Genomic DNA, 12,601 nt, shown 5'->3' on the forward strand with positions numbered 1-12,601 from the left:
CATCAGAATAATTCGTCCAGGCAATATGAGTAGATACCGACGGGGCTTCTCTGTTGATCTTATTAATAACTCTCTCTCCTAGAGTGGCTTGCTTTTGGTTGAGGGCATGTTTTCTAAATCTTTTGGTTTTCCTTTGCTTTGCTTCTAGATGCACAATGCATTTAAAGCTCTAAAACTGTTGTTGGTGTTTGTAGATAAAATGCCACCAAGTTTACAAGGCACTGATTAACGTAGCACTTGTTGTTTTGTTCTCATTAAAGATTGCCTTTTGATCTGACATTGTGCAGATCAGGCCGCCTGTTAAGATGGCATACCCAAGGATCATGGGTGTAGTAGGCAGGATTTTTGTTAGGGGGCGCAACCTTTCGTTAGGGGGGGCAGCACCTCATATTTGTATTGTATTGATTATGGGGGGCAGCTTCCCCCTGCCCCCCAGCTACGCCCATGCCTAGGGTGCCCTCTCCTGCAGAATATCACGTTCAGTTGTGCATATAACGGATGAGCCCCGTGTTTTATGTATCCGGATTCCAAGCTAATTGGCAGCAGTAATGTGGGATGGAGCTTTGGGGGGCTTCAACGGGAGGGGAGAATTGTGCGAAATGGGCTTGCATCCTAAAATAGTTTAACAAGCAGCTTCGATTCGAATTGGGAAAAAGAACAAGCCGGCTGCCTTTTGCGCCGGTGACGTGTCCACAGCCTAATTCCTTGCGCGTGAAGGAACCATGATGCTCTGAGGTCACAGCATCTGCCGCATATGGCGAGGGAGAAACGAGTGTGGCTTCCTTCTTGCTCACATGGTGAGAGGGTGCACTGAGCTCTTCCCCTGCTGCGGGCTCCCTCACTAAACGTGCATAAGATCGGGGGGTTTGCAAGGCAACCAAGGCCCTTTCCTGCGGATTTAACCGGGGTTTTCCCCGAGGCACGCCTTGGCGTTTCCCTCCCTACGCGCGAGCCGCTTTCTGACAGGTCCTGAGGCGAGCAAAAGGGAACTCGAGCTTTAGGCGGGAACCGCCTCCCCGGGCAGGCTCCGGCCTGTGGCCTCAGCGGCCGCCCTGGTTGGCCCAGGAGAAGGGCGGAGTTCAGGAGGCGGAGAGGCGCGGAGAGGCGAGCAGGGCCCTCTTGCTCCGGAGTGAAGTCCACTTCCTTGCGGGGAGGGGAGCCGCGAGGGCGACGGCAGCAGGAGAGAGTGACCTGGCTGGGTCAGTGGGTGAGCCTGGAGAAAAAGGAGTGAAGAATAAGTTTCTTTTAGGGGCCTTGCGAAACCCACCCGCGCTAGCAAGGCGGGAAGTTTAGGGCGCCGCTTTTTGTCAGTCTCGCCTGCTTTGTTTGGTAGAAAGCACCAGGGACTCGGCTCTCTCTCCCCGCCCAGGGTTGAATAAAAGGGCGCGAAAGCCGGCTGAAGGGTCCCCCGGCCCCGCTGCTCGGTTCTTTCTGTCAGGCAACTAGTCCCCGAATCCCCTCGGATATATTTGCGGGGTTGAGGCCTTTCATCGCCAATAGCTTAGTGGCGGTGAGACTGGAGCAGGGATCTCTTCGTGGCTGGCTTTCCTGATCGTGGTGGACTTTGGGTCGTACTTCCCCCCTCCTCTTTAAAACCTAATCTGGAATTGCAGACCCTAGTTCTGTAATCAGTCACCATTGAGATTGTTGTTAGTTTGTTATGAGCTTGCAATCGTCATAAACTGCTGTTAAGATATTGTAAGAATCTGGATTACTGTTTCAAAGTGCTTTGTGTATGTTCTTCAAAAGCACTAATTAGAATTTATGCTGTAACCCACTGTAACAGGATTGGTGTGTGTGTGTGTGTGTGTGTGTGTGTGTGTGTGTAAATTCTTTTATCATTTTACCAGTCCTGCCCCCCAAAAGTAATTGAAGCATGCAACTGATGAAAATGTAGTGATTGAAATGTAGACAGTGGGTGACTATATAAGTGATTATTTTCCAAGCGGTAATTCACAGTGGAGTAAGAAAGTAAGTGGTATTGTCGTGCCCAAGGGGTGGAAGCAGAGCCAGCTCCAGATTTTTGTCCCTACCAACTTACAGTGGTACCTCGGGTTACAGATGCTTCAGGTTACAGACTCTGCTATCCCAGAAATAGTACCTCGAGTTAAGAACTTTGCTTCAGGATGAGAACAGAAATCGCACGGCGGCAGCAGCAGGAGGCCATTAGTTAAAGTGGTGCTTCAGGTTAAGAACAGTTTCAGGTTAAGAACGGACCTCCAGAACAAATTAAGTTCTTAACCCGAGATACCACTGTATTTCCACTGTCCTTCCCTTTCTCCCTGTGACTGTCCTTGTTTTTTCTCCTGCATGGACCATCTTGCATGCTTTCTCTTGCATGCCGCCCACTCGTTGTGGTTCTCTTCCTCCACCTTTCGCTCAATCCTTTTATGCTCCTCTGCCTCAGCTTTCCCCCCAGTTGTGTTGCCTGCCAGCAGCATTTTGAAGCCACTGGGGCTGCTGCAGCCACCCCACTTTCTTGCCAGCTGAGGCTCCTGGGTTCCCTGCCAGGGCAGATCTGCTGCTTCACAGCCCCTGCAGGTGATGTCAGGAGCCAGTGCTAAGACCCACAGCAGCCTTTCATTGTCCCCATTATCTGTTCAGGCTTTGGGATTGTCCAGAGCAGCAGACTACTTACTGGACATGATGAGTTAGGGTAATTCTTGCAGTTGAACATAGCTGGGATTTGACAAACTAGCTGTCACTGACTATAGCCCCATGGTTTGCCTGGAATAGATGACTGCCTCTCTGTCCTGCAAAGCGATGACGTTGGTAGGATAGGCAGGGTTTTCGCAGAATGCAAGATCTGGTAGCTGAATTATGGACACACTCTGAGTCACATAAAGATGAATGGTAGTGTAATGAACAAAGCTGCTTGCTATTATTAATGATTTCGTAAGTACTCGTATGTCAACAACAGGTTTTGCGTCGGGACCAAATGCTTCTGTTCTAGCTAGCACTTCTTCAGTTTCAGCCACCATGAGAGTCGGAGGTGCAGATAAATGGAAAAGCTACAGCCTTGACTCCGTGATTGAATGCTGCCCTTGTGGATAACATTGGAAAACAGGTGCCCTGACTAGACTAGATATCTACCATTGTCATCTTTTTGTATATAGATAACGTGGCCCATAAAATCGATATCCTATGACATAAGATTAAGAGCTGTTCTGATGTCATGCTGTCTTTCCTGGGAGTGCTTTGGGAAGAATTTCTCTAAGAATAATGTTATGGAAAGCATTATGTTGGAACTGGAAATCCAGTATTATTTTCATCATTGTAATGTTTTCCGTGAGTATGCCATGCAAGTTATTCTAAAAATGTTTGTCTGTAAAGCCCCTGAGAGCTCCAGAATTTGAGGGATGTTTGGACCAGTTGATTGCTGTGCCTGTTGTCTGGAATAGGAGGAAAGCAACAATGAGAGCTGAAGGACAGAAGCAAAACATATTGGGTTTGTTGGACAGTCCGTAATTAAAATATACTGTGCACAAATGTGTGCCTGAAGAAAATTAATAATAATAATGCTAAAGTGTTTAATGTTGTCATAGATCCTAAAACTAATGCTGAAGGGCCTCTTAGCAATATCTGCTCACCCCAGCCAGTAAGTTGGCAGGGTGGTGGTGTGCAGCCCAACAGGAGCTAGCCCTGATGTTGTCTCTGCCTGCCTCCCTCCCTCTCTTCCTCCTCACAGTGCAGGACAGATGGTGTCTTTGCAAAACTGATTCCATGCTCTCACCTGATTCTCAGCCCGAGGAAGAATAACAGAGGTGGCTGTGGAAGGTGCAGTGAGCAGAACGATTCTTGTCACTCCTCAGAGAAGGAAGAGACTTGTGGTTGTGGCAAGGGACTCCCTTTGTAGGGGGACAGAGGCAGCAGTGTTTGAAGGAATGTTTCAATGTTTCAGTTGTCTCTACACGAATGCACAGAGCATGGGAAGCGAACAAGAAGAACTTGCATTACTGAAACCTGGTGGGGTGATACTCATGAATGACATGTAGAAACGGAGCGGTACAACCTGTTCCAAAGGAACAGATCAAACAGGCACAGGCAGCAGTTCCTTTTCTTTCACCTTGATTCCCCTTACAGCTTTTATGATCCTTTTCGATTTTCTGTCCTAAACTGTGGTCTGATCACTGATTTCAAGGGATTAAGTCTGCACTCCTCAACAAGCCCCACTGAACACAGTGTGGGACTTAATTCTGAGTAAACACAAACAGGATTGCGCTATGTGGCTATGCTTCAGGGGTGGTGGAAGCAAAACTTGTGATATGGACTTTTGTGTTTTCCTGTCAAGTGGTGTTGTATTAAAAAGGCTATATAAATGTCAATTGTTATTATTAATCCCCTTCCTACATTAGAAGATTTTACGGACATAATGTTTTCCGTAGTGACACCATTGTCACAATCACTTCTGCTGTTTTAATTAGAGGTGGCAACAGTGGCAGTCAGATGTTTAATTACATTTTGTAAAGGTGACCAGAATTAACTCATAAAATTAGTGACTAATGCAGTGCACACAAAGTTGACTGCTTCTGGCCATAGTTAGGAAGAAGAAAATAGTGGTCACAAAGTCCATTAGAGAAGAAAGATCCAGGATGGTCACTGTGCCAGAGAGGAAAATGGAATAAGAAACCATTTGAAGGAACTGAATCAATTTGTTTCATTATCTGATTCAGTGCAGATCTTCTGGCTGACTCTTAATTTTTTCAAATGACTCCATGTTATTCTTTGGAAACCTAACATTCTGTCCCAAATAGCCAGCTGTTAGCATTACCTACAGGAATTAAATATTAAACCTTCAAGTATTCTGGCTAAACCAGATCTGCGACTCATTGTCCCTCTTCCCAGTCAAAAAGGAACTCTGCAGGTGTTTGAGAGAGTGAAATGTTTCAGTGTATGACAAAGCATGAAATGTGATATATCTCTTCCCAGCTGGTGTGCTTTCTGCCATTCAACTGCATTCCTACAAAACACTTGGGAGGATTGTAGGATTGAGTTCCCTTGAACTCAGTGGGACTTACATTTGAGTAGATATGTTTAGCCTACTTTCTGCTGAACATTACTCCAGACCTGCACAGCTTGTGACTTAAATCAAGCCAAACATAATCTGACAAATAGGATGCAGAAGAAGGAATTTCAGTTGTAGCTTAGTCTATCTGCTTAAAATACCCTCTTGCCTACAACTATTAGAGTTGCAGGAGTCTTTGGCATCTGGACATCCTACCAATACCCCCCTCATAGCTGCCAAGTCTCCCGTTTTTCGTGGGGAAACCCCCCATATTTTGTTACCCCCTGTTATCCCAAATGGATTTATATTCCGTAAATCTCCCAGATTTGGAATGCAGCTCCTGCCGGCGGCCATATCCCAGCTCCCAGCTGTCTGGACATGCGCAGAAGCGATTTCTGGTGCCCAGACATGCAGACACAGGCAGCGCCGGCACCGGAAGTCGCTTCTGCGCATGTCTGGACATGCGTAGAAGCGACTTCCGGTGCCGCGCCGCTGCTGATCCCGGATTTTTCAATCTGGGAGTTGGCAGCTATGATCCCCCTTGTTTTTGCAGTCCCAGCAAAAAATTGAGTTATTTAATTTCCTATAAGGGAGATGAGAACATAGGAAGCTGCATGTAATGAGGCAGACCATTTTGCCAACTAGCTCAATGGCGTCAACCCTGATTTACAGTGGCTCTCCAGGTTTTCAGACCAGAATCTTTCCCAGCCCTACCTGGAGATGCAAGAAATTGAACCTGGCACTTTCTGCAGGTGCTGCACCATTCGGTTTCAGCCTTTCCTCTGCTTAGAAGGACTTTGGATTTAGGGAAACTCTCTGATAAGGTTATGTCCCTGTGACTCAGAATAAATAGAAACAGCAAGCCATGTTGTTGTTTTGCAACCTTTATAGTCGTTGTTGTTGTTGTTGTTGTTGTTGTTTGTTTTGCAACCTTTATAAAAATCTCTGGAAAGAATTGCTTGATCCAGTAATCATTTTGTATCCTAGAAGGATATGTGTACTTTATGTTTTCCCCACCTTTTCTTTCTGATACAAATAAGTTTATTACAGAAACTGTAGCAAAATTCCTGTTGAGAGCAAGAAAGATGCAAGCTACATCTGCATCCAAATAAATGTAACAACTTTGTCTTACCCATGATAGATTTCTTTGATCCTGTATCTCATTTGTGTATGTTAACAGTTGCAGAAGTTTTATTTGGAGGTCTATTGACTGGTTCAATAAATGTATTGACAGGCTGACTTTACCCCATTTCGGGGGCTCCATTTGGGTTTGTTTAATGTGATGAGCAGCTCATTCACATGCTGCTCAAAAGTTCCTACTTTACCCCTCCCCTTCTCCTGGCTGTGCTGTGGCAGGAGCAACAAGCCACAAACTTTGACTTGTTGATGTCATTCAAATGCAGCTTGTGGTTTGTTTGAGGGGGGGGAGCCTGGGTTTGGGCATCATGACAAGGCTGGTAGTTTGCTCATGGTGCAGTGCTGGCAGGAATAGGAGAGGGGGAAGCAGGAAGTTCTGAGAAGGCCTGCAAATTTGGATTGGCTTTAAGGAGAGACAGAGGGATAGAGAGAAACTAGAACTATGGGAGTACAGGCATCCCCCTACTTAGGCTGAGGTTACTTTAATAGGGATGGTGCACGGGGAGAAGAGAGAGAGAGAGAGAGAGAGAGAGAGAGAGAGAGAGAGAGAGAGAGAGAGAGAGACTCACTTGCTGCTAGGGCTGCTGGCTGGAAGTTGCTCAGGGCCACTGCCCAGCCTGTCCTAAGTCTTCCCTTGCTCAGGCCACTGCCTGGCATGCCTTCCCTCTCTGCAGAGCAGCCCAGTATGCCTTCCTTTGCTCACTTCCAGGCAGCAGTCCCGAGCGAAATAACATCTATCTATCTATCTACCTATCTACCTATCTACCTACCTACCTACGTACCTAATGATGACCTGCTTATTAACATGGTTGCACACAAGTGGAATGTGTATAAGTGTGGGGGTGCTGCTGCTGAAAAACATAGTGGCATTAAGTAAGGAGCTCTAGTGGACAGCACCATTCTATATATGCCTGCACAGAAGAGAACCTCACTGAATTGAGTGGGGCTTACTCCCAGGCAGGTAGCTATCGGGCTGCAGTCCTAATCTTACAAGGGACACAGTTTCTGCTCCCCACCCTTGCCCCCTACCTGAGCAAGTTGGCCTTTTTTTTAAAAAAAAAAAGTATATTTTGGGTTTTATTAAAACAGGTTTCTGGATGAATACTTACCTCTTCTACTGCATGCTTTCTTTTTTAAAAAAAATGGTGTGGATGTGTAGACTTAAGCAATTCTTCCTCTATCCCTTATATTGTTTTAAAAAGATTTTATTTGACAGTGAATGTCCCACTTCAACTCAGCAGAGGGGAACATGTGTTGGTTTGCCTCTAAAACAGCAAATAGTCTTACTGATGGTGGTGGTGGCGGCGGGGGGGGGGGCAACACTCTCCCACCATAAGGATGAAACCATAATCATGCAATTGCTGCAGAATTTGGCTAGTGGGGTTGTACTTCTGCTAGTTAAGCTGCTGGCCATGGTACTTTAAAAAAAAAGTAATGTCTCCATGAGCTCGCAGGTCCTTGTTTTGTTTGAACCTAAAGTATTTTAAAATTAAGCAATTTTAAAATTATGCAATTTCTCACAATATGACTTTTCCATTCTACAGTTTGCATTCCACTGCTTTTCACACCTTTCCTAACATACTGATATGTACAGTAAAGTTTCACTGTGTCTTCAAACCATTTCAGTTTTTTCAGGTCTTATTAAATGTCAGTGACAGAGCACCATGCCTGCCATTAAAGTATTTACTGCTGTCTCTAAGAAATAACAGTTCTAAACCAAGATACAATACTTTGCATAGACATGCTTTTTGCATGGCAACTCATCTTTACAAAAGAGCAAGCTACAATTATCTCTCCACCCCATAGAAGGCAACGAATAGCTACTGGGACATGCCTCTACTAAGCATTTTGGGTCATAGCAATCTGGATTCAGCATTGTTGTTCTGCATCGCATTTACAACAAAATGCATTTTTAATATGTCACTATAGAGAGCCTGGACTAACAGCATTAAAATGTGCTTGCCAAGCCGAAATGACTGCAGAGACTGTGTGTGCGATTATTATAGTACAGCAAAAAGACATTACTATAGGAAATTAACCTAGGGAGTGTGCTCCTTACAAAAGCATTATAATGACTCGGGGCTGATATTCACACTACTCCACTGGCACAAACCTTATTTGGTAGAGAGATGTTTGCACTGCTATAATAATTTGAGGAACCATTCTAATCTCATTGGAAATTAATACCCCTGTTTTAAAATAAAATGTACTGTTACCTAAGCGTTTTGCCTGTGGGCATGGTTCTGGATTATATTTATAATTGATTGTTAAACTATGGTGACAGAATGATCAATTGTTTGTGGTGTGCTTTCAGGTTGATTCAATCTGCGGGGTTTTCTAGATCAGAGTGTTAACTTGCCAAATTAGTCTTGCAAACTTAATCTAGTACCAGCTTTGTATAGCAGTGTTTCTCTTGTTCCTTTGCTACTAACTATGTAGGGTCTACATATTTAGAGCAGCTGTGTGGGAATAGAAAGGAATATAGCTTTAATTTCAAAATGTTTTAGTAGCCTCCTATGTAGTGGCTGGAACATAAGAAAATGTGATATGCAAAGAACTATCTAGCCAGAAGAGAAGTGTTAGAAACTCAGATATATCAGCTAGGTGCCAAATGGCTCCTTAAAACAAGGCTTGCCTCCGTGGGGGTTTAACTGCAGCTTCGGCAGACTCTTCAGTAACCTGAGAAGCTTACCAGCTGCAGAGGGACTGGGTGTGCACAAACGGACCTGTTTTCTGACTTGGCGTGAAAATGGCGCCCGGCTGGGGGTTGTAGGAAACAGCTGATTTAGAGACCTCTGCGACGTGGATAAGAAGAGCTCAGTGACCGCGGAGGGGTGGCCCGCTGACGGTGCACGCCTGGCGGTAAGGACAAAGACTAAAAAGGCACTCCCCCCCCCATAATAAGCGGTGGGAGAAAAAGGGGGTGAAAAAGGTAAAAAGCTTAAAGCCTTATATTACCTTTGTGCAAAAATAAAGGGGCTTACTCTTCCTGGGAAAAGCCGACCCAACTGAAAGGAGGGGAAAGAAAAAGAAAAGACTGAGAGGAACCTACTGGAAAAGTTTGGAAAGCTGTGGGAATTATACCTATCTACCACTGAATTTATCCCCTGGGGTCAGATTGGAGTTTAGAGGTATTTACATGACTTACCTTGGATTATCTTTACTTCATTGAATATTTTTGGGAAACATTCTTTGGACGTACTTGACTTCAGGAACTTTGTGAATCGAGGACTTGCCTAAGAAATTTAAGGACTTACCTAGAGACTAGTGACTGGCCTAGGAGAGGAGATAAAATCACCTCTGGACTTTGTGGATTATTGGTTTGTTGTGCTTTGGGGACATACTTTTCTTCTGGACCCTTAAGAATGTTCAATTTTATTTTGGAATCTACTGACTGGGTCTAAAGAGGGAAAAACAAGAAGGAAGAAAAGAAGAAGTAAAGGACCATCTCTTCTAAGACAACAGAGATACAGGACGTCACTGAACTGAGGCGTAGGCGAAAGAACTTCTTTGAAAATTAATAGATTACTGTTTCAGTTGATTGTTCTGGTGGATGTAAGATCCTCTGATATTGTTGCTCTTGTCTAAAAGGTTTAAGGGGGGAACTGAGCGGGAAAAGACTAGGCTTGGTGGGTGGTAAGAGCAGTCCCAAAGGATAATCTGATAAGGTGGTTGCTTTCAGGGATTTTCCTCTTTAGGGATTTTGGAAAGACGGCCTAGAAAGCTAAAAGTTTATACAAACATGGGGGATAAAAAAGGCATAAGAACAACTGCAACGCCTTCAGATAGGCGTCCCTCCAGACAGGAGGAGGGTAGAGATTGGGAGGGACTCTTAACTGAGATTAAAAAAGAAATAACACAGAGTGAACAGAACATTGAAAAAAAATTGGGGGACATTCAGAATTCAATTGACCAAAAATTTGAAAAAGTTGTGGGGGAGTTATCCCAACAAATTCAGGAGGTAGCAACAAAATCCAAAGGTCTGGAAGAAAGTTCGAAAAAAGTACAGAAGGAGGTAAAAGAAATCAAGAAAGAGACAGATGGTCTTAGAGAGGAGATCAATAGACTAAAGAAGGAAAAGGAGGAAATCCTAGACAGCCTAGCTCTGATGGAGCTAAGACAGAGACAACTTAACTTGAAATGTAGAGGAGTGGCGGAGGAGAAAGATGAGAATATCAAAGAGAAACTGTCAACCGAAATTGCAAAGTGGTTAGGGGTAAATAAAGAGGAAATAGAAGCAGTCATCACGAATGCATTTAGAATCAAGGTAAAATCCGTAAAAGCAAAAGCTAAAAAATTACCGGGAGACTGCTTAGTGATTTTTAATTCAATGTATATGAGAAACGAAATCCTAAGACAGAGCTTCCTAAAAAAATTGATAATTGACGGAAGGGAGATAATTGTATTCAAAGAAGTGCCAACAAGAATGTTGCGCAAGAGGGAAAAATTCCGGGATTTTACAATAGTATTAAGAAAGAATGGAATAAGCTTTAGGTGGGAGATACCAGACGGAGTCTCCTTTTACCTTAAGGGCAAGAGATTCATACTTAGGAACCAACACGAGATTGACAAGTTCGGAAGGAAGTATGGCCAACTATTAGGAATGGAAAAAAGTAAAGAAGAAGGTGCAACAGGAGGGGAGGAGGAAGAGGAAGAGATACAAGGGGATGATGAAGGGAAAAGTAGCGCGGAAGAAGGGGAAGTAGATACAGAAATAGAATTAGATAAGGAAAATCGAACTTAAATATTGTAAAAAATAAATAAAATAAATAAATAAATAATAATAAATAAAACAAAATATGGCATTGAAAATAAAGTCTTGGAACGTGAACGGATTAAATAATAAAAGTAAAAGAAACAAATTAGAATATGTGCTGATAAAAGAAAAACTAGATGTTATATGCTTACAGGAAACACACATTTCAAAGAAACACGAAAGGATCTTGGGTAATAAAAAATTAGGAACGGGTTTTGTTTCATCCAATGAAAAAAAGAAAAGAGGTGTGGTATTATATGTGAAGGAGAAATATAAACCGGAGCTACTCTTCAAGGATGAAGAGGGCAGAGTAGTAGGGGTACACATAATGGTGCAGGGGGAGAAGGTACTGCTAGTGGGTATATACGCACCAAACCAGAAGAAGGCGGATTTCTATAAAAAAACTTGATAAAATACTGATGAAATACCTTGAAGATAAAATAATATTGATGGGAGACCTTAACGGGGTAGTAATGCCAAGCCTAGACAGAACTGAAAGAAAAAGAACAAATGAGGAGGGTAAACTCCCAAAAACCTTCTTCAGCATGATAGAAAGATTAGACTTAATTGACAGTTGGAGGCTTAAAAACCCCACCGAAAAACAATTCTCACACTTCTCTGAGCCCAATCAAAGCTCAGGGAGGATAGATTACATCTGGATATCCCAAGAACTGAGTTCAAAAATTAAAAAAGTAGACATACAGCCACGGACACTCTCGGACCATAGTCCGATATATCTGGAATTGGCAGGAGAGACGCCCTCATTTCGTTGGAGGATGAATGAGGGTTTGTTCAATGACCAAGAGATAATAGACAAAGCAAAAGATACATTCAAAGAATTTCTGGATTTCAACCTAAAAAAAGATATAAATATAAATATAGTGTGGGATGCTGGGAAAGCTCTCATGAGGGGTTTCCTAATCCAACAAAACAGTATAAAAAAGAAGGAAAGAGAAGAGAAAAAGGAAGAATTAATAAAACAACTCACTGAAAGTGAAAAATAATTGAACAAAAAGCCAGGAGATACCAAAGTAAAACAAAAAATAAAGATGTTGCAAACCCAATTTTCCATCTTAATTAATCAAGAAATAGAATGGAAATTAAAATGGTTAAGACAGAGGAACTTCGAATACGCAAATAAATGCGGGAAACTACTATCCTGGCAACTTAAGAAAAGACAAAAACAAAATTATATACATCAAATCAAGAAAGAAAATAAGGTGACAGGAAACCCAAAAGAGATAAGGAAAGCTTTTCAAAAATTTTATGAAGACTTATACCGGAAAGGGAAAGAAGAGGAGGAAGATATTGAAGTATATCTAGAAGGCTGCAAACTTGGCAAAATATCAGAGGAACAGGTCAGTATGTTAAATGCCCAAATAACATCGGCTGAAGTGCAGGCAGGAATCAGCAGAATGAAGATAGGAAAGGCTCCTGGCCCGGACGGGTTCACAGCAAAATATTACAAAGAACTGAAAGATGAAATAACACCAATATTGACATTAATGATGAATGAGATTTTGGATAGAGGACAGATACCTAGATCCTGGGAGGAAGCGCATATAACCTTAATCCCAAAGGAAAACTCAGATTCACTAGATGTTACAAGCTACAGACCTATTTCACTGTTAAACCTAGACTATAAGCTATTTGCGGACATTGTCGGGAACAGATTGAAAAAGGTTTTGTCAGAAATAATACAT

General features: G+C 43.0%; 1 protein-coding gene across 5 annotated transcripts in view; it reads left to right on the top strand.

Annotated features, from left to right (window-relative positions):
* Positions 1–1,056: 1,056 nt before the first annotated feature.
* PTER (phosphotriesterase related) overlaps positions 1,057–12,601 on the top strand; it is a 36,618-nt gene continuing 25,073 nt past the window's right edge. Inside the window, exon 1 of one of the 5 annotated variants that reach the window (XM_088654185.1) lies at positions 1,057–1,199. The gene's annotated coding sequence lies outside the window, so the exon portion shown is untranslated. Of the gene's footprint in view, positions 1,208–2,990; positions 3,068–12,601 lie in introns of those variants that run through there. The other 4 variants (XM_035129503.3, XM_035129505.3, XM_088654186.1 and 1 more) reach the window with 4 other exon arrangements.

The sequence above is a fragment of the Zootoca vivipara genome, chromosome 11, assembly GCF_965207765.1.
Source record: "Zootoca vivipara chromosome 11, rZooViv2.hap1.1, whole genome shotgun sequence".
Classification (NCBI taxonomy): domain Eukaryota; kingdom Metazoa; phylum Chordata; class Lepidosauria; order Squamata; family Lacertidae; genus Zootoca; species Zootoca vivipara.